The sequence below is a fragment of the Eurosta solidaginis genome, chromosome 2, assembly GCF_040869045.1.
Source record: "Eurosta solidaginis isolate ZX-2024a chromosome 2, ASM4086904v1, whole genome shotgun sequence".
NCBI lineage: Eukaryota > Metazoa > Arthropoda > Insecta > Diptera > Tephritidae > Eurosta > Eurosta solidaginis.
The window spans coordinates 14232610-14258540 of NC_090320.1; the positions used below are offsets into that span (position 1 = coordinate 14232610).

Below are 25931 nucleotides of genomic sequence, written 5' to 3' on the forward strand. Positions count from 1 at the left end.
AATTCCAATTTATTGGAGTCATTGAGGGAAAAGTGCTACGTAAAACTAATGGTCCTATGCGTGAGGTCGACAGCGAGTATCAAAGAAGGCGCACCGAAGAGCTGTATGAGATTTACGCAAATATAAAGATAGCTAAGCGAGTTAAATCCCAAAGGCTTCTCTGGTTGGATCGTGTTAAGTAAAGTAGTATCTCAGTCGATACCTCAGCTGCAAAGCAGAGAAAGGGGGAGACCTCTACTATGTTGGGAGCGGCAGTTGGAGGAAGAATTGACCTCCCTTGGTATTCTTAATTGGTGAAACGGGGGTAGATGGAGTATATAACTTGCTATGAAAGGGCCAAAATCGCTTAGGCGGTTAAGCGCCAATTATTCATGGCAATGATTTCAAATTACTATTGTTCCAATATCTTAAATTTTGTTTAAAATAATGTGATTTTGCGGCCTGTAAATTGTGGAGAAAACATAAAATTCTCTTCAGACCTTCTACGCGTTTTGACACTTTCACGTCTTCTTCAGGGAGTCCGAGAGAAAAGTTAATTTTCGCTTTTCGTAAAGCCTGAACCTAATAAACGCTTTCACACTTTTAACAATAGCATCGTTACTGCTTAGAAGTTTGATTTTATTTTGTCAGGCCGTGCTAGATACTATTCAAAGGTCTAGGATTAGCCAAAGAAACACATTTTTATTTTTTTCGTAATGTCTTCAAAGACAACACGAACCGCAACTAAGTCTTTATCATATGCTCACACAGCAAAAGTAGTCCCCTAGCTAGCTTAGAAAACCGAGAAAACTGAGTACACATTCTCCTAAATAGTCACGCCTTCCGTGTGCAAGATATTGGGGCCCATGAGCATATAGGCGGAAAGTAATTTCCAGATTGTATTTAAAAAGGGCTGGTGAAGCATGAGGAGATTGCAAGACGTAGAGTTTGCTTTAATCTCAAACAAGGGTAAACACTTCTGTCTTCTGAAATGAGGTACCAAATACGATACCAACTTCGCATAGTCCGACAGTACTGGATTCAGAAAACCTCCAAGCCTCACTAGCCTCACTAGCCTCTTAGCTTTATTGTTGAGAGTTTAAATAAAAGAGCTATGAGAGAACTGGTTTGACATGTCTTCGTTCTGTAGACAATAAATGGTTGGAATATATATTATTGCCTCCAACAAGTACTAGGAAATTTTGATAGTATCGCAAGTCCTAAGTATATCAGTTATTTCGTACAGCTGGTTTTTTGGAGAATATTCTTTAGAAGATGAACTTTTTCTCTAACACTCCAGGGGCATCTCATCTCCTCTCCACACTGTCTATTATTTTAAGCCATACATCAGGACAGGTATGATGAGCGACCTGACTTTTGTTCATCATTTTAGCGAAACTATTTTACCGTCTTTTTAATTTTTTACTTATATTTACTAGGTCTGCGAGGAGGTTTTTTTGAGATATTGACCTAAACTAGGAGGGGAGACACTAGAAGAAAGGCAAAGGGAGTCAGAGATGTAGAGGGAGAAGAGGAGGGAGATAAAGGTACGGAAAAGGTTAAGGTGTACTGAAGAATCTCAATCAAAGCTTTTTCTCTAACAACCTAGTTTGGAAACTGAAATGACTTTATAACCCGAGACTTCTGTAGTTTCCATCGAGTGTGCAGTCTTACAGTTATGGGAAGTGAGAATGTGTGGAGAAGTGATACCCTACGGCTCGGAATATCTGTACTACTCCGACAGAAATACTATTGAAGGCTTGCCAATTGATTGTGCAAAACGATCCTGTTTCAAAAAATTGTGTTAAGGATTTGCATCTTAGTTCTTTAAATAGCGTCGGTGTTGCAAGTGATTGTGAAAAGTCATTGTGCTTCTTCCGTGTTAATATACTCTGAAAGTCAAGCTTGATCCCTTATCGATGTCAGCTTTCTAACACTAACAATAAGTAAAATATATTAATATTCGTTTAGGTTACGATGCCACTGCGTTAAGCGGACCAAAAAGAACCAATGGAGCAATCTTTAGCCTCCTCCTGAGTTCATGTGCCTCCAGATAAACTCAGCATCAACGAGGTACTCATTATAATTCTTTATATTCTCTTGCTAGTGGCACTGATTGACGCATTGTTGGAGACTGCCTGAAAATCTCAAAAACTTGCCTATATTGCATTCGAAGAGGTAAGGGGAAGTGTTAAACGAAGTGTCGGCACAAATACCTACTACATGTTTCAACTTCTGCGAATCTAAAGAAGGAAGCACGCTATCTGATATTAGGAAAACTACAATGAGCCAACAAACTGAAGTAGGCGTCTCTGCTAAGGTAAAAGGCAGCCACTCTTGTTCCTTATATGGTATACTCTCAAGTTGGTAATACTTTCTCCTAATATTTGAAATACCACAAATCTAGGTGTGTTTTAAAATATAACTAAGTTTTTAGTGAACTTTCTATTGCCGTTGTTATAGTTACAAAAACTTTCTTGTAAAAACTGTAGGCATAAGTAATACCAGTACCTCCTTTTTACGAATTTAGCGGAAAAGTAATTGTAACACCTTAGACGCTAATGCGTTAATGACGTCAGTCGTATATCTGGATGAGAGAGAGCGATGCATAAAAAGAAGAAATAGGAAGAAAATGCTTTTGCACCTCACAGTCCAGCGGGGCACCCCTACTGAGATGAATGCAAAAATATGAATAAGAATTTATGTTAATAACTTTTGCAGTTTTTGCTTCTTCAGTGCCTTTGTTTTTGGCTTTGAGTACTTTTATTTACTTGTATATGTACATATGTATGTGCATTGTTTATTTTTGTTATCGTTGTGTAAATATTTGGCCTCTACTACTGAGCTATTGTTCGCTCTTTTAGTGTGGCATTGTTAATAGTGTTTTTGGGCGTGATTTACACCTACAAACTTACACACATACAAACGCAAGTGCATGCACACATATCTTTACACCTCGGAAAGGTCTCATTAGCAGACGTTCTACAATAATTTCTCTGCCTCTGTTTCCCCTCTTATGTAACCATAACATTCGGCGTACTTCTTGCAAAGCCAGCCGTTCCCATCGTTTACCATAATCTACGTCTACCTTAATCTGCATCGACCACACCCGTCTCGCATCGCTCTGTTTATTATTATACGTCATCTTTTAGTTTGAATTTTGTTGATTTTTCTGGTGTTGATAGTTTTGGTTGTTTCTTTGGTTGCTTTAGTTGTTTGATTGTTGTTGCTCAACTTGTTTTGGTTTGGCTTTTCCTTGTTTGCTACGTTTGGTTAGTTTAAGGCATTTAGTTAAGTATTATGAGTTGGTTTGAAGTTTCCTGAGCACAGTAAATCTAAAGTGTTGATTTTTCCAATGTGTTTGTGTGTGTGTATATTTTTAGTGTAGGTGTGTATGTAAGTTTTATAGTTATTGTTTTCTCGTGATGGTGTTAATATTTTCGTGTAAAATGTAAGTGGTGTTGTGGTTTCTTGTTTGCTTTGTAGATAATAATCATGGTGCTGTTGATGATGTTGCAGCGTGATCTGGGATCAGAGGCGGATTTACGGGAGGGAGCGGGGGTTTCCGGTTCAAAGAAGAAGATGGTGTAGATGTGATGTATTTTTCGTATCTTTTTTATGACATGAAAATTGGTTCGTAGCCAAAATCGGTCAGTAAAATATGGCTGTATATTCAAGCTTTAAACACACACAGTATAAAGCAACTAATTTTTCCCATAACTATTTCCCAACAATCGCCTGGGTTTTTGAAAAAATCTTCTAGTACTTCGTTCACAGAAAGTGGTATATCAATATTGATATTCAACGAAGCAAGTCCATTAAAATCTTCTTGACTGATTGTACTCCGCAAGTATGATTTTAACCTTTTGAGGGCAGAAAATGTGCGTTCTGGTGTTGCTGTTGAGCGGCTAATATGCGCAATATCTTACTTACAAGCATTTGGATTCACCATCCGAAAAAATAAGATAAATAAGAAATATAGCATACAAATTTTGTAGGTAATCATCAAAATTCTACCCACCTCAAGTGCATCAAACACGTTTTTAAAATTCTGACCATCGACTCGCCTTCTCCACATTTTGACTTCCATTGCAAACTCGGTTTTGGAACAATTCACAACAATTTGGTGGCTCAAGGGGGTGGGAGGGCGGTATGGCCTAGAAAGTTTCATGTGGTCATATCAAATCGTTTCCCGAGATGGTCGGGCTGGTACTTTTATTGTGCTTGTTACCGGAACGTGTCGGATCTGCATCTGGCAAAGGACCATCAACATCGATAACACTCCCCAAGGCCTTCGAGGAGTGTACTCATTGCTACAAAAACAATAACAAACGTTTGGAATTGCTCGCTAGAAATAGCAGCTTGAAACTGAGAAGCTTGTGCTGAAGTTTTGTCACTTTTCCCTTCTGCTAACTTTTCAAAGACTTCGAATATAGCTGGCTGAAGTTCAATGTAAGTGGATACCGCTTCACGACATTGGCCCATCTTGTTGGGCAGACGCTTTGCAATTTTTGTCTTCGACTTTCTTTTTATACCCAGCTGTGCTTGTACACAGGGTATTATAACTTTGATTTGGATAATGGTTGGTTGTACAGGCATAAAGGAAGCGAGATGGATATAGACGTCCATATATCAAAATCATCAGTATCGAAAAAATATTTGATTGAACCATGTCCGTCCGTCCGCCGTCTTCCCACTAGAACGATAACTTCAGTAAATATTCAGATTTCTTCACCAAATTTGATACACGTACTTACCTGGACCCAGAATAGATTGGTATTGAAAATGAGCGAGATCGGATGATAACCACGCCCACTTTTTATATATATAACATTTTTGAAAACACAAAAAACCTGAATAGTAAGTAAATAATACACCTAGAATGTTGAAATTTGACGTGCGGACTGACATTGAGACTTTTGATGAAAATTTTAGAAATTTGTTAAAATGGGCGTGGCACCGCCCACCTGTGACAAAATCAATTTTTCAAATAATATTAATCAAAAAATCGTTAAACCCATCGGAACAAAATTCGACAGAGAGGCTGCCTTTACTATTGGGAATGCTTTGAAGAAAAATTAACGAAATCGGTTAAGGACCACGCCCACTTTTATGTAAAAGATTTTTAAATGGGTCGTGGACGAATGAGATGAGCCATATCTTTGCAAAAATAGCTTCATATCAATGGTATTTCATTTCTCAAGTGGATTTATAACAATAAATAGGAAAAACGTCAAATTTTAAAAAATGGACCTGGCACCGCCCCTTTTACGATCCGCCGCTATCTGGGATTAAGATAAAATTGCGGCATCACTTCAGTCCCAGTTATAATAATAATAATAATCCATGCTGTGAATTGATATTAATTGAAAATTTGGGACTCAAATGAGGGAAAATTTGGGACAAAATGGGACTCAAATGAGGGATTTAATGACGTGCGGTCTCGTAGTACGAGTTCAATTCTCGCAAGCTGAAGCAGCCATTCTTGTTCATCGAAGCGAGTTATCAGAAGATTCAGGAAATATAAAATTCCATGCGATCGAATCATATATAAATAAGAGAACGCTAGGAGTTTATTTTTAGCGACGATCATATCGCCCGATAAACCCTTTGATTATAAACCCACTAAATGAAGAAGAGACATATAGCCCGATTAACATCATCATCATCATCATTATTTGCCCTTAACCGCCTAGGCGCTCATGACAGCTGGTTAGTAAGTCTCACCAAGGGAGATTTAGTTTTTTTCCATCTGTCTCTCCTAGCTAAGTGGATGTTTATAGCAATTCGGTCTAGGCCAAGTCGTTATCGCATTCTGCTTCCAGATTTCCAAATCATGAAAATCTCAGCAATTAATTCTATTTTGTTATTTTTTTTCACGATACTAATATTATCAAATCGTCATAAACGGAACGCATATTCCCTCGCAGGCCATAAGTACGCCTTGTTGGATACCAGGCCGCCATTATCTTCCCGTTGTTCGCCTGAGTTTCGGCCCTTATTAATATCTACCCGCAGTTAAAGCTTTTCACACTCACTCAATTTTAACTACCCCACCTATTTTCGAAAGCACTGATTGGTTAAATCGTCAGGCCGAATCTAGCTCTAACTGTGTAGTAGCGGGAGGCGATCGAAGTAATCATAACAAATACAAGGAAATGGAAAAGGTTACTCGAAGTGACGATACAGGAAAGTGAACAAGTTCATCAGCATGAGGAACATATTCGAAGTAAACTTTTTATTCACAGACCTTAACATTGGACAGCTGAATACTTACTCGGTTAAGCTGAGCTTTATGACTGATTAAGTATTAGGTTATGTTAAACTGGCCGGTCCATGAGGACCTCACATATACTGAATGAGTCCGTAGTGTTACAAGAAGTTTGTGTTTAACGACCAAACTGAAAACCCCTATCAAAAACCAGGACCTATGTTAAAAATAACTCCGTCCTCTTGGCAAATACCAGAAGCTTCCTAGGACTTAACCACCCAATCTAATTGGGACGTCTACGGAGCAAGCTTCAAGGGATGCGCCCTTTTTAGCTAGTTCGTCCGCTTTTTCATTCCCATCTATTCCCATATGCCCTGGGACCCAATATAGATGTATGCTTCTCCCTGTCCCGATTCTCTCCAGAGACTGCTTACACTCTAACACGTATTTAGATGCGAGATTATCGCCTTAATTGCTGCTTGACTGTCGATATAAAAGTTAACACGATTGCAGCTTGGGATATTTTCTTCCAGGGTTTCTACTGCTTTGGTTACGGCTACCATTTCCGCTTGGAAAACGCAACAGTAATCCGGCAGCCTGTGGGATCTGTTTATTTCCGGATCAGCACAGTATACCGCAGACCCTACTGCTTCCACTACTTTGGAACCATCCGTGTACACATATATTGCCTCGTCCGCCATTTGAGCACCCTTGCGCCAACCGTTCACCTCTATTGTGGCCTTAATATCTCCCTCGAAGCGCAGATAGGGAATCAGGTAGTCTGTTCGTCTTGTGATTGATGACGCTATACTACTATGGCCATATGGTCGGCACTCAAGCTGCCCCGAGGCACCGAGTCTGGTTGCAGTTGTTAACGCTATGTTCTTTGCTACCAGGTCTACAGTAACGCATTTCTATGACAAAAAGTTTACGAATTGAGTTGTAATGCTTTTAGTTTAAAGCTCTCAATCAGCTTTAAGCTTTTGCTTCTAGCTCTAACTTAGCCACGCTAGCAGTTTGTAGCTTTTTTGGTGGCTTTCATTAAATAAAAGAGGTAGAATAATCAAAATGTCCTGGGCTTAAAAAAAAGCTCAGCATTGATACTAACTGTTAGCATAAAGCTTAGAAAGCTTTTAGAATTAATGTATAGTCTGAATGTGCTTTCAATAATTGGAAGGCTAACCTTAGTGAACTTTGTAAAAAAGTCTTTAATTATAAGCTTTTTTATTTATTTAGCAGTTAATATTGTTTGTTTCGCAGGGACCGTTAATAGCAATTTTAATTTTAACTCAAAAATCTTTATTTAAGAGTTATTTTTTTACTTTTTCAATATAATACAATTGCGGCTCCTTAGTTATGGATTTTTCACTAGGTCAAAGTTACTGATAACTAAGGGCCCATTCCTTGAAGCTTGCTCCGTAGACGTCCCAATTAGACTGGGCGAGATTAAGCGAAGGCGAGGTGCACATGATCGACCAAGCGGGAAAGGCGTGGGTTCAAACGCGGGGCTGTAAATTGTCGAAGATTATGTGTAGGTCTTACAACCTTAGACTAACTAAGTTTCTTCTATCATTAAGATAAAGAGAGGACTGTAGACTCATGACGGGTATTCTGACTGGACACTGCCTTCTGACGTCACATGCCTTTAAATTAGACCCCATCAGTGATAGCAGATGTGGGAAATGCGGACTGGAGGAGGAAACGATCGAGCACGTTCTGTACTCTTGCCCTCTAGAAGCAGCAAGTGGCTTAAGTCCTAGGAAGCTTCTAGTATTTGCCAAGAGGAAGGAGTTATTTTTAACATAGGTCCTAGTTTTTGATAGGGATTTTCAGTATGGTCGTTAAAAGAAACTTCTGGTAACACTACGGACTTATTCAGTCTATGTGAGGTCCTCATGGAGCGGCCAGTTCAACCTAACCTAACCTAACTTAACAGTAATTAATTCATTTAAAATTTGAAGTAAGAAATTAAAAATTATTTATATTAGTGTTCTCAAAGCTTTTAAAATAAATGAAATGAAATTGAATTAAATCGAAAATAGTTTGAAATAGTTTTTTGGAATATTTAAATTTCTCATCAAAATGCAAAGCTTTTAATTAACCCATTGAACGTGTGCAAGCTAAAAGCAAAGCGTGTAAAAATTTTGCAAAAACTTTATATAACCACACATGCCATGGATATGTATGCAAGGATAAATCTTCACCTCCACATACATATACGTGTGTATATAAAACTTTTGTACAATTTTAATTTGATTTAAACTTAAATGTGTGCGGTTTGCAACTTACCTGGGTCGGTGTGCCAACTGGCTTAGTACGTGAATGTATTGGGGAAAAATGCAGAAATTAAGATTCAAGCTTCTCTTAGAAGACGATGAACTGAAATCCGCCTGTTAATTGGTATTGTATGCTAAGGAAAATATTCCAAAAACTGCGATACTCAATAACGCCAGTATCCAAGCAATTTAGATAAAAGTGAAAGCTACTACCGAAGCCAGTGCTAAGTCTAACCATAGCTTACGGAGAAATTCGGACACAGTTGAAGGGCTTCTTTTTTTTTAAACATGCAAAGACCCAAGTTTTGACTGCATGGAAAAAAATTTCTGCTAATTTTGTTAAGCCTCATAAGCTTTTGTCCATCGGATCTCTGCACTGCCAATCGCCGATAGTACAGAATGAGATAATAAAATAAAGAAAATCATTGCCCAATAAAATTTTAATGGACTCCTCTTTATTTTTTTTGTATCTACCATTCACATCCCTCAAGTTACCCAAAAGGAAAGGATTTCCTGCGAGACATTTTCTGATCCGCGCAGACCCGTTCAAGTCTTCTTTTCGATAGGCGATCATGCAGTAGTCCCGCTTGGCTATCCTGATATAAAAATTGGTATATACTATAGGTCGTATATTAAATTCTCTTTGATGCACTCAACGTTGACCAGTTTTAAGCCATTAAGGAAGATGTAAGATTAAACTTGCTTAGTCCACACTCAAGCGGAAGGACATCAAGCACAATGTGATGTTAAATACACTCTCAAAGGAAATAAATATTCAAATTGTCAAACAAAATACTTTGAAGTGTTTTCAAACACCAAATTTCTACTTACTGTAGCTGGAAATTTCTTCTTAAGCAATCAACAGAATTCAGTTGTCTAAGCATCAGAAATAATCCTGCTTTGTTAGGAAGCATGCTTCAAATTCAGCACTCACACAATTTATGATTTTTCGAGAAATCGAATTTGCATAGAAACGCATAGCATTCAAAGAAGCTACGCAAGCAAATATTTCTATAACGATATAGTCAATTTCATTTATTCACAACTAACCAACTGCAAGTCTAAGAAAAAGAATAGTAAGAGATGAAAAATTAAGTTTAAGTTGCGAGGGGTGCTGTGTTTGTTTTCCGAATTGACGATGCTGACTTGCCAGTTGAAATAAATTTTTTTTTTAAACAATTTTTCTAGTTTAAGCAATTTTTCTAGTTTATACAAAATAATAAAAAATTCACTGAAATTACTAAAAAATAAATTGAAAATCAGTGAGCTGTACTTTAAAATTGAAAATATATTTAAGCTCATTTTTTTTAAATTATGTTGCTTAAAAAAATATACAAAACCTCTAATGAACAAAAAACTTATTTCTAATTTTTTTTCCTTTCTCGAAATTTCAAAAAAAAAAAAAAAATAATAATAAAAATAAGAAAATCCATAATAAATCAAGGTTAGGATTCTTAAAAAATAAATGAACAGTGAAACCAGTAAATATTGCGTACTTAACTTAAAAAATATAAGATTTTGGACTTTATTTTTTTAGGTGTTTTTAATTCATTTTTGCTATATTTCCAATAAAAAAACACAACATTGCTTAATTTAAAACAAACAAAAAAAAATCCGATTACAAATCGATTAACAAATTACTTATTTCAAATTTTTTTTACTTTCTCGAAATTTTCAAACAAAAAAAAAAAAAACAAAAGAAGAAAATCAATAACAAATCAAAGTTCGGATTCTTAAAAAATTTATGAAATGTCAAAACAGAAAAAAATTGTGTACTTAACTTAAAAAATATAAAATTTTGGACTTTATTTTTTTAAGATATTTTTAAATAAATTTTTGCTAAATTTCCAATAAAACAAGTAAGGACGGGACTGTCTTCGGCTGTTCCGAAGACCTCATATCTTTCATGAATGGGGCTGAATAATAATCTTATCCTGTTCGTAATCTCCAAATAATCGGATGTATAAGATAAGAAATATATATTGAACAGATGTACATACCTAAACGATTTTTAAGATAAATATAAAATAAAAAATAGGTAGGTACTATGACTACGAATCACGTATTTCAACAATATTTTACGTAAACGTAACTATTTGTTGAAATTTGATGAATTTTGAAGCTTCTAGCCGAAAAAAAGGGGCAAAAATGACACTTTATATGGGGTATATAATATATATACCACCGATCTCTATGATTTTTTCAGACAACAATATATGCTTTATACATAAGCATTTGGAGAAATTTGAAGCTACTAGCTGTTAAGATGGGGCAGAAATTACGCAAAGTTTCTTATCTGAACAATCGGTTGTATGAGATATATACTATATATATATATACTAGGCGGGTCGATTAAAAAATCGCTCATTGCTCTGTGAAAATCGTATTCTGGGGATCAAAATAAGAAACTTTGCCGAAGGAACCATACCTCTAAAACGAATTCTGATGTCCCCCCCCCCCCCCCCTTTGGGTCGAACTTTTGGGTAGGGGCAATTTCAATTCTACCTGCTATGTCTTGTGGTGTCTTAAAAAAAACAACACAAGCAATTTTACGATCTGCAATTGTGTCACAGTGATACCTTCATTTTTTAAAACGGTTGAATAAAAAACCCACACAACTATGTTTACGACATGCAAATGCATCACAGTGATGCCTTGGTTTTAAAAGGGGGTTGTAAAAACGCTAATTTCTAATAACTTTTTTTAATTTCTTTTCTATTACTAAGTTAAATTCATTTTTTCATTTACATATGTTCTGACTAAATAAATTTCTAAAGGGAAAAATAAACTCCAAAAAGAAAAACATAGGCATTTCAAAGTGGGATTTTTCAAAATTTGTCCCTACGACCCAAAGGGGGGACATCAGAATTCGTTTTAGAGGTATGGTTCCTTCGGCAAAGTTTTTTATTTTGGTCCCTAGAATATGATTTTCACAGAGCAATGGGTGATTTTTTTGCCTCCCCACAAATCGACACGGCCTAATGGTCATATATATACATACATTTTTGAGGTACCCACAATTGTTGCTTCAAATACTGTAATATCCGCTCATGCCGCTGCCCATGTTCTCTTTTATGCAGGTTGAAATGAGTGCGAATTTCGAGTCCGTTACCAAGGACTTGCCCATATGTATTTGCAAAGTGTGTTATTAAGTTGACTTGAGTACAATGAATGTATTTTTCATGAAGAGAACAAACGGTACACTTAATTAGTTTTTTCTGTTTTCGAGTTGGTAATATTCCATCGTACACTACTACAAAACCAGAGTTGCGAGCAGTGCACTAAATTGTGAGCAACAAAACTTACAACCTAAGTGGGCTGACATAATCAAGATCTTGCCTTGAGTATTAATGATACGTTAATTTGTTATGGATTTAACGTCTGTTCATCTTTCACATATTCGTAAAACTTGCCAATATGTAGTACATCGTTTTGCTGGCATGACAATGATATCATCGGCCTGTCCACCCGCGCCGTTAGTTCTGCTTACTCCAAACTGGAAAAAGAAGCGGTAAGATGGGTTTGATGGCGAATTAGGACAAAACGAAGTACCTGCTGTCATCGAGCAAAGAGTCATGTGCCTTGGCAACCACACTACTACTGGCAGACATAATTTCGAAGTAGTAACAGACTTCGTTTATTTCGGAACCAGCATTAACACTAACAACAGCATCATCTCTGAAATCCTGCGAAGAATCACTTTTGCCAATGCTACTTTGGACCAGGTGGCAACTGAAAAGTAAAGTCCTCTCTCGGCAAACGAAAATCATGCTCTACAAGGCAGTTATCGTATCCGTCCGGCTATATGGTGCAGAAGCATGGACCATGACAACATCAGATGAAGCGGCTCTGGGAGTGTTCTAAAGAAAAGTTCTTCGAAAGATTCTGCGACCTCTACGCGTTAGCGATAGTGAGTACCGCAGAAGATTCAACGATAAGCTGTACGAGCTATACGCAGACATAGCCATAGTCCAAGGGAATAAAATGCAGCGGCTCCGCTGCCTAGGCCATGTTAAGCGAATGAAAAATGACGCTCATGCTAAGAAAGTATTTCTATCGGAACCCGCCTATGGAAGCAGAGGAAGCGGGCGGCCTCCATTCCGCTGGAAAGACCAGGCGGAGAATGATTTAAACTCCCTTGGTGTGACCAATTGGTGCCAGTTGGAAGAGCGAAAAAGCGAAGAAGCCTTGTTGGATGGTCATAACCATTTAAACGGTTAAGTGACAATTAAGTAAATAAGTAAGTAGGTCGTCTGTTCTTTTTCTATTTTAATTCGGCAAGGTTCTATTAATTATCTTGCAGTTGTCTGAGGGGTATCAGTTGGAGACTGCTAACTCGTTGAATCTGCTATATATGTTTGTTTTGATTGATGTAAATAAATGATGCATCTCGGCCGCTTTCAGGCAGTGCCCCTACCCTTGCAACATCATCTGTCTTCTCGTTGTCCTCGATGCTCCTGTGACCAGGGTTATGTTTGCGAAGTTAGCTGCTTCTTCAAGCGACATTTTGCAGCTACTGACGACCTTGGACGAAGTGATTGGGGAGTTAAGCGACATGAGCGCTGCTTAGCTATCTGAGTAAAACACACCTCGCTCCCTCCTACCGAGTCCTCTGAGAGGAGCGTACACAAACTCTCTATACCTGGAACTTCCGCTTGGAAGAAACTAGAAAAATTGGGAAGATGGACTGACAGCGACACCTCAAGCTGTTCACAAAAGACACCCGCTCCCATACCGCAGTCCATTTTGGAGCCTTTCGATATGTCAAACTTATAATCGAATACTCAAATTTTAAGAGCGCTTGTGCATACCCCTAAATCATAGAACTTTAAACGTTTGCACGGCGCGTCATCAGAAAACCGTTGGCTTATTATCCGAGGCTTTTTTTTTGTCTTTTGGAGCGTGGTTTTTCGTGACGGGTGCCATGCCCAGCACACAACCCTCCCAGCGGGGATGATAATATTAATATACACGTTTGTAAAACGAGATCCTTGATCAAAGGCCGACGCCCACTAGCAGTCGCACCTTATGTGTTTCGGACTCTGGCGATAAAATCCCTCAGCTAGCCCTTAAGCCCATTATGTCGGAGTGATCTAGCCAGGTTGTCGCCTCCTTACATTAGCTCACTATTAAACATGTGTTTAGTGACCTCTCATAGGATACTTGGCGTCAAGTGGCCGGAAGAAGTGAGCTGTTTGAACCGCATGTAAAATAATTGATTTGGTCATTCCCTGAAGAATGGTGGCCCAAAGCTTTCCTCACTTTCGTGAACTTCTGCACACGGCTCTAACTATTGCAAGTAATATACTAAAGCTTTCGCTTACTTACTTACATAATTGGCGCTTAACCGTCTAAAAGATTATGGCCGTCCAACAAGGCGCGCCAGTCGCTCCTTCGCTCCGCCAACCGGCGCCAATTGGTCACACCAAGGGAGTTTAAATCGTTTTCCACCTGGTCCTTCCAACGGAGTGGGGGCCGCCCTCTACCTCTGCTTCCATAGGCGGGTTCCGATAGAAACACTTTCTTGTCCGGAGCATCATCATTCATTCGCATAACATGGCCTAGCCAGCGCAGCCGCTGCGTTTTAATTCGCTGGACTATGTTGATGTCTGTGTATAGCTCGTACAGCTCGTACAGCTCATCATTAAGTCTTCTTCGGTACTCACCATCGCCAACTCGTAGAGGTCCATAAATTTTTCGAAGAACTTTTCTCTCGAACACTCCCAAAGCCGCTTCATCTGCTGTTGTCATGGTCCACGCTTCTGCCCCATATAGCAGGACGGGTACGATAAGTGACTTGTAGAGTATGATTTTCATTCGCCGAGAGAGGACTTTACTTTTCAATTGCCTACCTAGTCCAAAGTAGCATTTATTGGCAAGAGAGATTCTTCGCTGGATTTCAGTGCTAATGTTGTTGCTAGTATTGATGCTGGTTCCCAAATAAACGAAGTCTTTTACTATTTCGAAATTATGGCTGGCAACAGTAGCGTGGTTGCCAAGGCGCGTATGCGCTGACTCTTTGCTGGATGACAGCAGGTACTTCGTTTTGTCCTCATTCACCATCAAACCCATCTTTTCCGCTTCTTTTTCCAGTTTGGAGTAAGCAGAACTAACAGCGCGGGTGTTTAGGCCGATGATATCAATGTCATCAGCATATGCCAGTAATTGCACGCTTTTATAGTATATTGTTCCAGTGCGGTTAAGTTCTGCGGCTAGTATAATTTTTTCCAGCATCAAATTAAAGAAATCGCACGATGGGGGGTCACCCTGTCTGAAACCTCGTTTAGTTTCGAACGGCTCGGAGAGGTCCTTCCCAATTCTGACTGAGCTGATGGTGTTGCTCAACGTCATTTTGCACAGCCGTATAAGTTTTGCAGCGAAATCAAATTCAGACATAGCGGCATATAGGCACCTCCTTTTCGTGCTGTCGAAGGCGGCTTTAAAGTCGTCGAAGAGGTGATGTGTGTCGATTCTCTTTTCACGGGTTTTTTCCAAGATTTGGCGCAACCTGGCTAGGCCACTCTGACATAATCGGTTTAAGGGCTAGCCGGGGGGGATTTCATCGGCAGCGTCTGTACACCTCTAGGTGCGGCTGCAAGCGGGCGTCTGTCTTGGAGCAAGCGGCTCGCTATATAAACGTGCAAGTAATATTTTCACCCCCGCTGAGCGGGTTGTGCGCTGGGCTGGGGACCCGTCACGAAAAACCACGCTCCAAAAGACAAAAAAAAGCCTCGGATAATAAGCCAACGGTTTACTGATGACGCGCCGTGCAAACGTTTAAAGTTTTTTGATTTAGGGGTATGCACTAGCGCTCTTAAAATTTGAGTATTCGATTATAAGTTTGACATATCGAAAGGCTCCAAAATGGACTGCGGTATGGGAGCGGGTGTCTTTTGTGAACAGCTTGAGGTGTCGCTGTCAGTCCATCTTCCCAATTTTTCTAGTTTCTTCCAAGCGGAAGTTCCAGGTATAGAAAGTTTGTGTACGCTCCTCTCAGAGGACTCGGTAGGAGGGAGCGAGGTGTGTTTTACTCAGATAGCTAAGCAGCGCTCATGTCGCTTAACTCCCCAATCACTTCGTCCAAGGTCGTCAGTAGCTGCAAAAAGGCGCTTCAAGAAGCAGCTAACTTCGCAAACATAACCCTGGTCACACGAACATCGAGGACGACGAGAAGACAGATGATATTTCAAGGGCAGGGGCACTCCCTGAAAGCGGCGAGATGCATAATTTACTTAAATCAACTAAAACCAACATATATAGCAGATTCAAGGAGCTGGCAGTCTCCAACTGATATTCCTCAGGCAACTGCAAGATAACTAATAGAACCTTGCCGAATTACAATAGAAGGAGAACAGACGACCTACTTACTTACTTACATATTGTCGCTTAACCGTTTAAATGGTTATGGCCATCCAACAAGGCGCGCCAGTCGCATCTTTGCTTTGCCAACTGGCGCCAATTGGTCACACAAAGGGAGTTTAAATCGTGTTCCACCTGGTCCTTCCAGCGGAGTGCGGGGCGCCCGCTTCCTCTGCTTCCATAGGCGGGTTACAATAGACACACTTTCTTAGCCGGAGCGTCATCTCTCATTCGCTTAACATGGCCTAGCCAGCGGAGCCGCTGCGATTTAGTTCGCTGGACTATGGTGATGTCTACGTATAGCTCGTACAGCTCATCGTTAAATCTTCTTCGATAATCGCTATCGCTAACGCGTAGAGGTCCATAAATCTTTCGAATAACTTTTCTTTAGAACTCTCCCAGAGCCGCTTCATCTGATGTTGTCATGGCCCATGCTTCTGCACCATATAGCAGGAAGGGTACGATAAATGACTTGTAGAGCATGATTTTCGTTTGCCGAGAGAGGAATTTACTTTTCAATTGCCCACCTGGTCCAAAGTAGCATTTATTGGCAAATGTGATTTTTCGCAGGATTTCAGAACTGATGTTGTTGTTAGTGTTAATGCTGGTTCCGAAATAAACGAAGTCTTTTACTATTTCGAAATTATGGCTGCCAACAGTAGTGTGGTTGCCAAGGCGCATGACTCTTTGCTCGATGACAACAGGTACTTCGTTTTGTCCTCATTCGCCATCAAACCCATCTTACCGCTTCTTTTTCCAGTTTGGAGTAAGCAGAAGTAACGGCGCGGGTGCACAGGCCGATGATATCATAGTCATGCTAGCAATGCGACATACTACATATTGGCTAGTTTTGCGAATATGTGAACAGACGTTAAATCCATAACAAATTAACGTCTCATTAATACTCAAGGCAAGATCTTGATTATATCAGCCCACTTAGGTTGTAAGTTTTGTTGCTCAAAATTTAGTGCACTGCTCCCAACTCTGGTTTTGTAGTAGTGTATGATGGAATATTATCAACTTGAAAACAGAAAAAACTAATTAAGTGTACCGTTTGTTCTTTTCATTAAAAGTACATTCATTGTACACATGTCAACTTAATAACACACTTTGCAAATACATATGGGCAAGTCCTTGGTAACGGACTCGAAATTCGCACTCATTTCAACCTGCATAAAAGAGAACATGGGTAGCGGCCTGAGCGGATATTACAATATTTGAAGCAACAATTGTGGGTACCTGAAAAATGTAAGTACGTATATATGACCATATATGATAAGGTTCGGACCCGACATAAATAGAAGTAATTTTTTAGTGCTTGTGAAAGTATACAAAACTTAAAGAAGCTAAGGGGAGATTTTACATTCCTTAAATGAGAGGCAGAAGAAGATTCACAAGATATATGCAATCTAGTTTGTACTGCTTTCTTTTGAGTCTTCATATTGTTGAATACACCAATAAAACATCCATTAATCTTTAAAACATACAACATATCTTGTTGAAATCAGAACTGATTTTAGATTTTCCTCAGCTAATCCTTTATATAATATATAAATTAAAAAAGAGATACAACAATTTAAATTTTCGTCATATTTTGTAAGATTTCTCTAATTCTCCAAGAATCAATCAACAGTTTATACACTGCTGAAAGCCCAAAATGCCCTCTTTCTGACAATATATAGCTTTTGTTCGTTGGCTAAACAAAAATAAAGTTATAGGCCTATATATAGATTAACTAATGGAAGAGAGGTAGTGGGCTTGACAAATTTTAGACACCAATAAAAAATATTACCCGAACTTACCGGAAAAATTTTAGTAAACAGACCTATTTAACATTTGGAAGCTTTTTTATTACAAGTCGACGTTTGCCTACTAGGAAAAGAATAAGAATAAGGGCGGGATCAATTTATAAAACCTCCGTTTTCCACAGTTTTTTTAACTCTAAGTAAAAATCTAGACAACATTTTATTAAAAGCAAAAATATAAATCTGGGTTTAACAGCGCCACAACATAAAGAAACGACGTTTTATTTTGTTAGTAAAACATTTAAATTTGCTAGAAATAAAGTCTGACCACTTTTGATTTTCGCTTCGTGATGGACGTTATTTGGGATTTGCCCACATATAAATAAAGAAACAATTCCAAAGAAATTTTGTTTTTAAAAAGTATAGCAAAATGCGTCATTTCATTTCGCTAGAATAAATAAATAAAATAAATAAACACATTTGATTTGTTTTTTCGATAGAGCAAAATCTGTTTGTTCAGCCAATTAAAACAAACAAAACACAAGTAAGGGTGGCTAAGTTTGGATGTAACCGAATATTATATACTCAACGTGAGTTTGAATTGTACAGTTCATTTGAGATAAATTTTTTTTTCGAATTTTATTACGAGAGATTTATTTTTTTTCTTTTGCTGCTCTAGAAATATTTTGTAATGCTTGATCGGAATAGGGGCGTGGCACCTCCCATTTAAAAAAAAATTCTCTTAATTACCTCTTACAATACAACTTGATAAGTGAAATATCATTGATACAAAACTATTTTTCGCTAATATATAGCTTATTATTCTAGTCTGCGACCCTTTTAAACATCTTTTATATAAAGGTGGGCGTTGTTTTCAACCGATCCCGCCCATTTTTTCTAGAGATATTCCCTGCTATAAGGAAAATATGTGTACCGAATCTTATTACCTTCTCTTAATTTTTCTTCGAGTTATGGCTGCCGAAACAAACTGTGACGAGTATTAGTGACACTAAGTGATACTCACATCACTAATCTGATACTAAGTAAATAAGGCCACAACAACAATAAAACAAGCAGTCACTTGTATCTACATAAACGAATCAATCATTATGTCTACACATATGTACCTACACTCAGCAAGGAGAACAGCACAAATACATGCATATATCTATATCTGAGATACTCCCAAAAGTAGGCAATCGTCTGTGGAAGTATCACTCACACATACACGCGCACGGGCTATGCGAGAAGCTATAAAAATCGTGCATCTGTAGTTATAGCTGAGAAATTTATAGCTGGTAAACGAGTAGTGAATTCTAGAAATAGAAACGCCTAGAAGTATGCGAACAAGAAAAACACAGATTATAAAATTAGATAAAGCTGAGAATCAGGATGAGTTTGATTTAAGCACGCTATCTGTTGAGAAGTGGAAGTGTTATTGTGAAGTACCTTAATAAAGGACATTTTGCATTATTGAATAGTGGATTTATTTATTCAACAGTTTAGTGATTCGAACGTTGCAAATAAGAGGAGTTGCACTAAGTTCGTTACAATACTATATTGTTTGGTCATAAAAGCGGCGGTGCCAAGCCCATTTTCAAAAGTTAAATTCTATTCCCTTTTCTTGTTATAATTTCACTAGGAAAATGCAATAATATTGTTACAAAGCCCTTTTTTTGCAAAGATATAGCTTATTTTAATCGTCCACGACTGTTTAAAAAATCTTTTATATACAAGTAGGCGTGGTCCTCCACCGATTACGTTAAAATGTCTTCGAAGCATTCTTTATAGTGAAGGCAACCTCTCTGTCGAATTTTGTTATGATAGGTTTAACGATTTCTGATTTATGATTAATAACAGTTGTAAAATTGATTCTGCCACAAGTTGGCAGTGCCACGCCCATTTTCAAAAAAAACCAAGAGTCATAATATCAGTTCAGTAATCAGGTTTTATGTAATTTCCAAAATGTTATATATGTAAAAAGTGGGCGTGGCTACCATCCGATTTCCCTAATTTTTAATAGCGATGGGAGATGAGCGCCAGGGAACCCATATCAAAATTTACTCAAGTTATCGTGTGCACCGACAGATGGACGGACGGATGGACAGCAATTTGATATATGGAAGTCTATATTTACCTATCTCGATTCGTTTATGCCCGTTATTTTACCAAAGTTAAAACACTCTGCGTGCAAATCACGCTGAGTATAACAAGATAGATGTTGAGCAGCTTTAACTTAAATTTATATGTATTTTTGTTTTTTTTTAATTCGGAAATCTTATTTTTTATTTACACAACCCAATTAAGTAGGTATAAATAGCGCCCACAAAATGTATCTCGGTGTAGTTTGTACTTAGAAAGTGGTAGAAGAAGTTTTAAATTAAAATGTATCTACGAAATAACATAGCGGTGCTCTTTATCCTGCTTTCTCGTATCTGCCTTTTAATGTATACGAATGCGATTATAGGTGGCGAAGATATAGAAATACAGAGGAGCCCACATTCAGTGGCGATATATTATTGTAATCAATATAATTGTGTTGGGTCCTTAGTCAGAGCTGACTTGGTGGTGACAGTTGCGTCTTGCGTATATTTTGGAGATAATCTTAATCGCCACGTAAGAGCCGGTGTAACCAATATCGATGTAGAAAGAGCGCAAATAATACCTGTGATGGAAGTAATTGTTCATGATGAATATATGAGAAAAAGAGATTGTTTTATAAATATTGCCCTGGTTAAATTGCGTGATCGCTTTGAAGAGAATGCTGCAATAAAACTTTGCAGTCAAACATTAACACCGGGCGATTGGTTGGAAGTCAGAGGATGGGGTGCATCAAATTTAAATGGCGGTCATCAGCCTATTCTCCAAACTAAGCGGGTGCAAATAAATGCCTTTCTGCCAGAAGCTGAAACTCTCATGTACGCTAAAGGTGGTGATATTGATATTGGTAAGGGAGATGATGGAGCAGGAGGCGTTCTGAATAACGAACTTTGTGCGATGGCATATGACAAAACTCGTTCTACTAAAGAATACATAAATTTATCAAATCCAAAAATTCGAACGTTTTTAGATGAGAAGATGAGAAATATGTAATTATAAATTGGCTGTTGATTGAAATATCACCCCAACTCGACTGAGCGCCGAATTTCAAAACATTTTGAGATAGAGCGTTTTCGAAATATGGTGATATTCCGCTCAGCAGTAGAAATAATGATAATTTTTTCTTGATTGATGTATAAATAAATTGTTAAAATTGTAAGTAAATAAAAAATTTTTATTGTATGCACTGAAAGGGTGAGGCATGTAAATGAATTAAGTTGTGAGACCAAATCTTGATCACAGCTTTAAAGTTCCCCCGTGTATGAGTAGATCATGAGATGAAAACAAAATTGCGGAATGACTACTTTAGGGTCGTGGCAAGCTCCGTGTAAAACAGCTGATCCAACGAATTCTATGGAAGTCAATCGAATCGGTTATTGAAGCCATTGAATAATGCCTTAGTCTTAACGATACCATAGCCAACCAATTAGTTTTTGGTTTTCCGTCATATCCATAATCTATAATTGTATTTTTCGTTGACAATATACATTTATCTATGATTAAGTGAAAATATGGTTACGAATTGGGCGTTATGAGAATGGCAAGTTTTCAGAGCCTCTAAAGAGGCGATATTTTACCAAACTAGGATTTTACTTCTTTGCCAATAGGTGTCGCTGGATGTCGTACTGATCGAGCTTTTTAGAAAACCCTCGCAAAGCGGTTCCACTATTTAAAAAAAATACTTGGCACGTTTTACCTCCAAGGAAATTTAAGCGTAAACTTCGCTTCCAATTTGCGTCTTTTAGTTTGCTTCTTTTTAGTTTCTCCTACAAATTGTATAATTCCGGCAGAAATATACTCGCGGTGTTTGCAAAACCACTGCTCAGGGGCAATCCGCTTCAGCCAAGCAGCACGATACACTAGCTCAAAACTAGGAGGGGCATGCAAGCAACTTATAGCTGCGTCAACTGACACTATGTATTACCCATTCTCTGGGCCCTGGAACATAGGGGAGTCGAAGAAAATGAGATGGCTGATGAGCTGGCGCGTTGAAGCTCAGCGGAAAGAGGTGAGGAAATATCCAGCGTCGAAGTAGGAACTTTTAGGTGAAAAAAGCTTAGCAAAAGTGGAAGAGCACCACAGGCTGTGCAATTTCAAGAGCTACCTAGCAAGGCTACAATAAAAGGAGGGCGAGGAGTCAACAACGCATGCGAAAAAGGTGGATGTTGCTCATAGCGACCACTGTAGAAGTTGCAAAGACGTAACTGCAAAAGAGACTGATGAGCATTTTCCCTGTAAATGCCCGGATCTAGCTAGAACATGTTTAAGATTCTGAGGAAGCTCCTTTTTGGAAAATCTGGGTAGGTTTTCGAAAATATCGGTTCCAAATATTTTGGATTTTATAAACAACTCGTGCTAGTTTTAGTACATATCAGCACTCAGTAGGGCCAGCGAGTTTTATTGCATCAAAACGGCCTTTCATTAGCTACTTGGTCGGGCGACCTGGGTCGCAGCCATTATAACTACTAACCTAACGAGCAGAAACAAACAGAGCAGTCGAAATTATTATAAAATGTCTTGCATTAAATTCTTTTTTTGGAGTTCTCTACATTTTTTTAGGAAGGCAGTCTCAAAGCTCAAACAGTTTTAGTCTAACAAAGTACAAGTTGTCGGTCTTTCAAAATTCACATTAATTTTTTAAAACTTTTTTTCCAAATGGAATTTCAGATTTTCTTCTTCATCAGCCCATGCGTTTGCTTCTGATTCTCCCTCTCACTCCCACTCTCCATCTCCATCTCCCATTACCCTTCCCTCTCCTTCCCCTTTTACTCTTCCTCTTCGTCCCGTCTCCCTCTTACTCCCCCTTTCCCTATCCCTGTCCCTCCACCTTTATATTTGTCTCTCCTTCTCCTTCTCATTTATTTTCTCCCTCTCCTTCCCCGTATGTTTACCACTATATTTCCCCTTCTAATCCTCTCTCACATTCTGTCCACACTCTTCTTCTTTCATTTGCTTTTAACAAATTTTCAAATGCAATCAAGTCTACTTCATTTAAAATACGAGCAAAATCACATTAATAAGGCATCTTGAGATACATATCCACGCACACCCCCACATTAAGTACCAACATACATATGCCAAAGTGGTGCATACCCAGCGGACCAAGTTTGATTAATTTGCGAGACTTTCGCAATATGCTCAGAAGTAGGCTCATATGTGAACAAAAGAATATAGAAACTTTATTTTAAACGCAAAAAACCTGTAAACGAACTCCTACCCGAACAAAGAGCGATAGAAAGTTCACAACTTCGTATATAGCGTTATTTCTGCGCATAAAATTTAATACCCAGTATACTCAGATGTAACTGAAATATGTGTCTATGTTTCATCCTCTACACTAATTCTATGTATTCTATGCGTGTCCACTATTCATCGCAACTGGTTCAGCTATATGTTATACACAGACATACAATAGAGGGTTGTGTTTCCGCTTTTCGGTACATCCTGCGCTGTAGCTAGTTGTTTAACCATTGCCGCTAGATGGGTCTTCTAGGCGTTATCTAAGCGAGGATAGGCGCTTTTTACGCGCAAACAAAACGTATACGCGTGTAGAAAAAACACGGCTATTTTATCCGACTGCGCAGAAGTGTGAAAAAAAACCTACAAAAAATATCGCTTAATATTCGCTAGCTTTATTTGTTGCGACTATCGTAAACAATACTTCCACTGCCACAATCTATCGTTTTCATATGCGTTTGCGAGAGTTTAATCCGGTTAAATATCGTAAATCGCTCAAATGGGGTATCATTTGTGAGCATTTGGTCGACAGGGTATAATAGTATTTAAGTCGTTTCTTAAGCAAGTAGATATATATGTATACATATGTATATGTTTGTATGTATCTCCATGCTTTGGGTTTGATTATCATAATAGAAAATCCGGCTATGAGTAATAGCGTTGGCAAAGGTCTTGCCTATACCCGCATTCAAAGCCCCGACACATAAGCTGTTTTTCATATCGATGAGCTTAACACAAGCTTATGCATTATGAGTAGATTGCACGTATTTTTATGGGGAACGGTAGAATGAGCGACACTGGCGCCATCTGATATTGAAAAGTAGCCAACTTCCAAACTCTGTTACAAGCAAAGAATAAAAGAAGCATTTTACATTTGCTTTGGCTAAGGGTGTTGGCACAATTTGCAAGTGAAATAATTTTTCCCACTGGTTAGTAACTTTTCTAACGACACAAAATATGTTAGCAAGTATTTTTGTTGTATAGGGAGAATGTTTATAACAGCGCTCGCGAAATTTTGTATATGAATGGGCAAGGTGAAATAAACTTCAATTGCTAAGCCTGAAGTTCCTTCATATTTACAAACGCAACATCTTGGTTGATTGTGGCGATGTTATTGGAATGCAGAAGCTTGTGTTAAACACATCTATATGAAAAATGTCATTGTGCCGCGGCCTTTAATAATTTGCATGTGTACGTGTGTGTGAGTTAGCTATGCCAAAAGATGAATAGCAAATTTCGTTTACTTTCACGCCCCGATTCTAGTGTGCTAACAACATTCTTCACCACGGTAACGAAATCATATGGCAACTTTTACACCGTTTTGGTATTCTATCCGCGCAAGTAGCCGGTTAATTTTTTACCCACAAAAGTAGGTGGTTACATCGAAATAACCACACAACAGCTGTTGTTTAGAAAAAGGCAAAACTGAAAAATAAAGAATTGTAAGCGCAAAATAAGTAAAGATAATAGAAAAAAAGTGTTGCCTCTTATAAAATACAAAACTTTAGGATATTTCCATATAAAATTTTACTAAACATAGTGAAGACTTTCCTTTAATTCAAGCTGAACAAACAAATATATGTGTATGCAACCAAAAATGGTACTATATTTTGACATAGGCTTAGTCTATGTCTTCCACCAAACAAACGTTCTGGTGTCGCCGAACAATGTATGTGGAAAACTCAGTAAATCATAAATGAAACTAGGCAATTTTGTTCGTACTATTTTTATAGATCCCTATTTTTCCCCTTACCGTTTAAACTTCATATCAGAGTCTAGATTCAGTAAGTGTGAGTTTTGATCCCAGTCCTCAGGGGTTCTGCTATCATCTACGGGAATAATTTTATACTAAACATTTCTTTCGAAATCAAATCTCTTTTGCATTTGCTTCCTTTTGTCTTCGAGTTAAAATATTTCTTGTGCCAAGATACTTAGTTTTCAATTACCTTGCGTGGCTTAACACCGCAATTGTCGTGGAATTCCTTGAACTCATTGAGCTGGGTGAGAAAGGTTTAAATATCAAAGTGCCAAACGAGGAGTAATGCATAGAATTTCTTTGTATAAGTTTTGAAAGTGGTAGGCTGACGGCAGAGTGCTCGTTATAAGCTATCTTAGGCGAGAAGCAATTTTTATTTTCATATATTTTACATAGTGTTGTATAAAGGCTTGGTTTCCTCCAAAAGCGGTAAAGCTATGTTACGACCGCTTCTAGCGGCAACGCTTTTCTGGAAACTACGAACTGTTACGGCAGACGAGTTGCAAAAGTTAATTTTACATTTTTGCCTGTTTTTTTTTTTAGTTTTTTTATAATTTTTCTTTTAATAAATTCACAAGAAAGAAATTTCAATTCAAAAATGTTGTTTATTTTATAAATAATTTGAAATAACTATTTGACAAAATATTCACCGCTTTGACAATAGCGGTGGGAAAAAACGGTGATGAACGAGTTTCTACCGTCATTACGGCAGGGTTGTTTTATGCTCGGCCGCCATATTACGCCCGGTGAACTTCACCGTCTTCTTAGTTTCCACATAATTACTTTTACATTGCCATATTTTTGACAATGTACTCGGCCTCTATATAGCGGCACCGCTTTCGAGGAAACCAAGCCTTAACCGATCGAAATATCTAGCCGTTATTAATATTATTATAAAACAAGCAAGGAAGGCTAAGTTCGGGTGTAACCGAACATTACATACTCAGTTGAGAGCTATGGTGACAACATAAGGGAAAAAAACCATGTAGGAAAATGAACCGAGGGTAACCCTGGAATGTGTTTGTATGACATGTGTATCAAATGAAAGGTATTAAAGAGTATTTTATGAGGGAGTGGGCCATAGTTCTATAGGTGGACGCCATTTAGGGATATCGCCATAAAGGTGGACCAGGGCTGACTCTAGAATTTGTTTGTACGATATGGGTATCAAACGAAAGGTGTTAATGAGGATTTCAAAAGGGAGTGGTGGTAGTTGTATAGGTGGTCGCCTTTCCGAGATATCGCCATAAAGGTGGAGCAGGGGTTAC

The 25931-nt window shown here is 38.2% G+C and overlaps 1 long non-coding RNA gene across 1 annotated transcript in view; it reads left to right on the forward strand.

The window, feature by feature from the left end:
- Positions 1-25931, forward strand: part of LOC137239337 (uncharacterized) — a 222814-nt gene that overhangs the window by 132667 nt on the left and 64216 nt on the right. The window contains exon 2 of the long non-coding RNA XR_010949331.1: positions 16899-17073. This is a non-coding gene — a long non-coding RNA (uncharacterized lncRNA). The remainder of the gene's footprint in view (positions 1-16898; positions 17074-25931) is intronic.